The sequence below is a fragment of the Heterodontus francisci genome, unplaced genomic scaffold (genome assembly GCF_036365525.1).
Source record: "Heterodontus francisci isolate sHetFra1 unplaced genomic scaffold, sHetFra1.hap1 HAP1_SCAFFOLD_148, whole genome shotgun sequence".
Taxonomy (NCBI): domain Eukaryota; kingdom Metazoa; phylum Chordata; class Chondrichthyes; order Heterodontiformes; family Heterodontidae; genus Heterodontus; species Heterodontus francisci.
This window is the reverse complement of record NW_027142345.1, coordinates 1,272,051-1,278,140: the sequence shown is the minus strand read 5'-3', so window position 1 is coordinate 1,278,140 and position 6,090 is coordinate 1,272,051. Positions and strand designations below refer to the sequence as shown.

At 46.7% G+C, this 6,090-nt stretch overlaps 1 non-coding gene across 1 annotated transcript; it reads left to right on the top strand.

The window, feature by feature from the left end:
• The first annotated feature begins 2,645 nt into the window (after window positions 1-2,645).
• On the top strand, window positions 2,646-2,728 carry trnal-uaa (transfer RNA leucine (anticodon UAA)). Its single transcript has one exon. It is a non-coding gene; the product is annotated as a tRNA-Leu (tRNA).
• The last annotated feature ends 3,362 nt before the right edge of the window (window positions 2,729-6,090 follow it).

Below are 6,090 nucleotides of genomic sequence, written 5' to 3'. Positions count from 1 at the left end.
AGGCTTCTCGATAAGATTAAAGGCCCTGGTATCAGTGGTAATATATTGATCTGGATTGGGAACTGACCGGCAGACGTAGGCAGAAAGTAGTTACAGATGGATCTGGATCTGTTTGGAGACCAGTTACCAGTGGTGTCCCACAGGGATCGGTGTTGGGACTGTTGCTCTTTACTATTTTTATTAATGATCTGGATGTAGGTGTAGGGCGCACCATCTGTAAATTGACAGATGATTTGAAGATCTGTGCGAGTGTTTAGACTGTAGACGATACTCGACTGTTTCAGGCTGATCTTAATGTGTTGGGAGATTGGGTTCATGACTGGTAAATGATGTTTAATTTGGGTAAATGCAGTGTTATTCATGTGGACAGGGCGAATGCTCAACATTCATACACCCTTCAGGGAAAAACATTAAAGCAGATGGAGAAAGAAAATAATTTTGAGCAGAGATCTGAATGTTCTAGTGCACAGATCTCTAAAGTTACAGCAGCAATGCTGTGAAGTGATAGTTGGAGCAAATAGAGGGTTGGGCTGCATTCAGAGGACAATTGAGTATAAAATGAGGCATATTCTTTCATGGGATGTGAGCGACACTGGCAAGGCCAGAATTTGTTACCCATCCCTAATTGTCCTTGACAAGGTGGCGGTGAGCTCCCTTCTTGAATTGCTGCACTCCATGTGGTGTAGGTACACCCACAGTGCTGTTAGGAAGGGAGATCCAGAATTTTGACCCAGCATCAGTGCATGAACAGCGATATATTTGCAGATCAGATGGTGTGTGACTTGGAGGGGAGCTTGCACATGGTGGTGTTTCCATGCATCTGCAGCCCTTGTCCTTCAAGGTGGTGGAGGTCTTCGGTTTGGAAGGTGCTGTCTGCGGAGCCTTGGTGAGTTGCAGCAGTGCATCTGGTAGATGGTACACACTACTGCCACTGTGTGTCAGTGATGAAGGGAGTGAATGTTTAAGGTGGTGAATGGGGTGACAATCAAGGCGGCTGCTTTGTCCTGGACAGTGTCGGGTTTCCAGAGTATTGTTGGTGCTGCACTCATCCTGGTTTGTGCCTGTAGATGGTTGACAAGTTTTGGAGAGTCAAAAATCACAAAATTATTGCAGTGCAGAAGGAGGCCATTCGGCCCATTGTGTCTGCATAGAATTATAGAACATAGAAAGTTTACAGCACAGGCAGGCCGAAAAACGAGCCGCCCAGCTGAATCCCATTGCCCAGCATTTGGACCGTAGCCCTGCAGGTTCAGGTACTTGAGGTGCACATCCAGACACCTTTTAAATGAGTTGAGGGTTTCTGCCTCAGCTACCCTTACAGGCAGTGAGTTCCAGACTCCCACAGCCCTCTGGGTGAAAAAACCTTTCCTCATCTCCCCTCTAATTGTTCAACACATCAATTTAAATCTATGCCCCCTAGTCACTGACCTCCCTACTAAGGTAAATAGACCCTTCCCATCCATTCTATCCAGACCCTCACAATTTTGTACATTTCAATCAAATCTCCCCTCAGCCTCCTCTATTGAACCCCAGCTGATCCAATCTTTCCTCATCGCTGCATTTTTCCAGAGCTGGCAACATCCTCGTAAATCTCCTCTGTAACCTCTCTAGTGCAATTACATCCTTTCTGGAATGAGGTGACCAGAACTGCACACAGAACTCAAGTTGTGGCCTAACTAATGATTGATACAGTTCCAGCATAACCTCCCTGCTCTGATATTCTATACATCGGCTAATAAAGGAAAGGATTCCATAAGCCTTCTCAACCAACTTATCAACCTGTCCTGCTACTTTCAGGGATTTGTGGACATTCACTTCAAGGTCCCTCACTTCCTCTACACCTCTCAGCATTCACCCATTAATTGTGTATTCCTTTGCTGTGTTTGACCTCACCAAAGGCATCACCTCACACTTGTCCAAGTTGAGTTCCATTTGCCACTTTTCTGCCCACCTGACCAGTCCATTTCTCCAGCTCTCCTAATGAGCATTTCACCACGTGCCTTGAGCTGAGTTGCTCATCACAGAATTCCCACTATCTGATTTACTCTTGTAGCCAGAGTATGTATATGAATGGTCCAGTTAAGCTTTTGTCAATGGTAACCCCCAGGATGTTGATGGTGGGGGGATTCAGCGATGGTAATGCTGTTGATCGTCAAAGGGAGATGGTTACATTCTCTCTTGTTGGAGATGGTCATTGCCTGGTACTTATGTGATGTGAATGTTACTTGCCACTTAGCAGCCCAAGTCTGAATGTTGTCCAGGTCTTGCTGCTTCTGGACACGGACTCCTTCAGTATCTGAGATGTCCCGAATTTGTCCTTTTATGAAACCTTGGTCAGGACTCACTTGGAATATTGTATCCAGTCTTGGTCTCCTCACATGATGGGTGATATTGAGGCTTTGGAAAGGGTACAGAGGAGAGACATTCGACGAATTCCCAGCATAAGACATCTTGGTTATCAAGTTAGACTAAAAGAGTTGGGACCCTACACCTTAGAGAAACCTAGAATGAGGGGTGATCCGATTGAGGTTCATAAATAATGAAGAGTCCAATTTAGCATGGGAGAGGAGTCATAACTTTATATTGGAAAAGGCCAGATGGCACCCGGATCACATTAAATTTCATTTTCAGTGGCGGGCTAATGTACCAGGATGGCCGAGTGGTTAAGGCGTTGGACTTAAGATCCAATAGACAAATGTCTATGTGGGTTCAAACCCCACTCCTGGTATCTGTGCTTACAAAATGTTACTTTTTATTTCCCTGACTTTTGCCTTGCACCATCATCTCTTCTGTCATTTAATCACTCTTGCCTTCCAACTGATCACAGCTTCCTATTATTTGATCTGCCCCAGCACCGTTCCTTGGCTCTGCGCTTGCTTATAAACTGGTAAATCTTTAACTTAATCTCCTCTGTACCCTGACAATGACCTTCTCATCCTTCCTGGATTGTGGTTCCTCACAGGATTCGCTGCCTCTCCGACTCCCCTCCAGGTAACTGAAGGCCCTGAGCCTTGGTCTCGCTTTATACGCTCGCTGGTAGTTGATTCCTTGCAGGTCTGCCACCGCTCAGGAGAAGCTCAAGACCCAGATCAAGCAAAGTATCAAGAGGAATGTGAACAAAGGCTCCCTGGTGCAGAACAAGGGACAGGGCGCCTCCCGCTCCTTCAAAATCAGCAAGAAGGAAAACCCAGGGTAAAGTGGGAAAGAAGGTGAAGAAACCAGCAGCCAAGAAATCTTTAGTGAAGAAACCAGCAGACAAGAAATCTTCAGTGAAGAAACCAGCAGACAAGAAATCTTTAGTGAAGAAACCAGCAGACAAGAAAGTGACAACAAAGAAAGTAACAGCCAAGAAAACGAGCAGCAAGGCGGCGGCAACGCCAAATAAGGCGGTGAAGAAAGCAGCGCTTCAGAAAAAGTCTCCTGCGAAGAAGGTCAAAAAAGGCAAGAGTGCGGCGGGTGGAAAGGCGCTGAAGAAAGTGCAGACATGGAAGAGCAAGGTCAAGCCGAAAGCACCGAAGCCTCAGAAAGCAGGGTCTGGAAAGAAGTGAAAGCGCGGGAAACTTGTAAACATCTGAACACAAAGGCTCTTCTCAGAGCCACCCACATCTCTCAGGAAAGAGCTGATCCCCTGATCAAATGATCCCTGTCCAGGCCCCGCCTGCAGATTCCACATGGAAATGATTTGGAGTAAATCCAGGATCCCTGGTGACTCCCCTCCACCCAGCCCTTTCCCCACTCTCTGTCATAAAACAGAGGGATGTCCGGCCCTCACTCTAACTGGGGATGTGTTCGGTGCAGTCTCAGTTCACAAATTCAGGGGGAGAGTTTGTAAGACAGTAACACTGGCGGAGAAACCCCACCTCACAACTCAAACCCCAACACATGAGTTTCTCCAATTCAGCTGGAGTCGGGTGAAAACAGGAGCTGGGATAGGCTGTGATCGGGAATGTTAGGAATGGATTTGTTCAGGGAGGAACGTACCTGGAATCTCCCAAAATAATAGTTCCTTATTTCCCCAGATGACACATTCTGCAGTGAGAGTGAAAAGTCTCTTCACTGCTTCAAATTTATTAATTGTTTGGTTCGAGATGAATAATGATTCAGAGAGTAATGACAGGATCTGAAGCTTTTCTCACACCAGCCCTTGAATGACTCAGTGTGAAGTGTCCAATGTGTGAAGCTACTGACAGGGTTTGTCAATCTGAACAGTTTCAGCTCAGTTACTGGGGGCCTGGAATCCCCGCAGTTTGACTCTGTCTCTGATTGGTCACCCGCTTCTCAATCCAATTCTTAACCAATAGGAGAATCACATATAAGTAAATAGAAGTTCTCATTGGCTTAGATTTTCCAATTGGAAAAAGCCTGGCAATTCCAGAGCAGGAAGGAATTGAAGTGATGGAAAATTTCAATTTTCAGGCAACAATTTTAAAACCTCTCATTTTCTGTTCTGTTTTACTGTATTTACCGTCACAAAATCCTGACGCGATTTTAGGAATCGTTTTCATTTGGCAATCTGTTAACTGTAAGCGGCGGGAGGATGGTCCGGTTCAGCAATTTAAAACGGGACAAATATCAGCTTCCACTCTGTAAAAGGAACAAATTAGCGACTAACCGCTTCTCACAGGCTTCTCGGGGACTGACAGAAACGAGCGGTTTCTGATCTTTTCTCCTGAAAGAGGCGGATAATGCTGCAGGGAGCAATGAACTGACCTTCACTTTCTGGCTGCTAATACACCCCTGACTTTAAACAGTTCAAACAGCGACTGATGCTTCTGCCGGAAAATTAGCAGATTCACCAGAATGATCCCGGTCCATCATGGCCAAAGACATCCAGCTGGCCCGCCGCATCCGCGGGGAACGCACCTAAAACCCAGCTTCAGTAACAAGTGTAACAAGGGCTCTTTTCAGAGCCACCAAATCAGCAAAGGAAAGAGCTGCCATCTCTGTTCATCATCAAACCCATTAGATTGGAGGGGCGGCCACATGGTTTCTGTTTTGTCACATCACTTCCCCGAAAGGCCTGTCGGACTGAGAGCTGATCTGGAATTTAGAAAGCAGCATTACCGGAGACTCATTGCTGCTCAGCACAATCTCAACCCCGCTCCTGGGATCCGTTAGCTGGCATTTGGGGAAAAGAAATGGATCCCAGTTTTATTTGGAAGGCATTAATGGAGCCGGGTCCGTTCACATGAGGGTTATTTACAAACATTACCCAATGAGTTCACTAATATTTGAATCCATTGGAGATCAGTACACAGGATATGTAAGGCAGCTCGGTCACTCTGACTGAAACCGCCAGTTCCCCGGGGCTGCAGACCCTGACACTGCGGGGAGAGAATCCCCGACTCTATCCCGCCGCCGGGGGAAACAGACAGCTCTGTGTCCGCAGAATAGGGAGGGCCGGGGGGAAGGCACACCTGAAAGCGCTGCAATGGACTCAGCTCCTGTGTGTGCACAACTCTCACTGATTCCGTCCTCTGGGAACAGTGCGGTCTAAACTGATCAGGTTAGGAGAGAAACACACAGCCCGAGAATGGCCTCTTCCTTCCTGCATTTACTCTGTTCCGGGAGCAGATTCTCATTGAGAAGCGGCGCTCAGATCACCGGAGAGAGAAAAAAAAACACAATTCAAACTGTCCAAATGAAAAACAGAGAATTAACCCAGACACTTCCATTATTAAATTAATTCATCAGCTCCGAACCAGTTCCCGTTAATGTACCGGGATAATCTCGGGATTTATAAAATCGAAGGCAGCGGGATTTATTAAATTGTTGATTCTGACACCCTGTAGTTCACTTCTTCACTTAACGAGAGGGGGAGATGTGTGAGCAGAGAAACAGAGCGAAATCCAGAGAGGGAACTGAAAACACACCTGGACAGATGTGAAACAGGTCAATCCACTGTTCCAATAACTCCATCACTGACTCCCTCCTGACAGTAACCAGTCCTTTCACAGAGACTGTGGGTGGCTCTGAAAAGAGCCTTTGGTTTATTTGATGACATTTTGGCCGCTTTACTCTTTCTGGGAGCTCTGAGCGCTGGTTTTCTTGGGCAGCAGCACGGCCTGGATATTAGGCAGCACCCTGCCC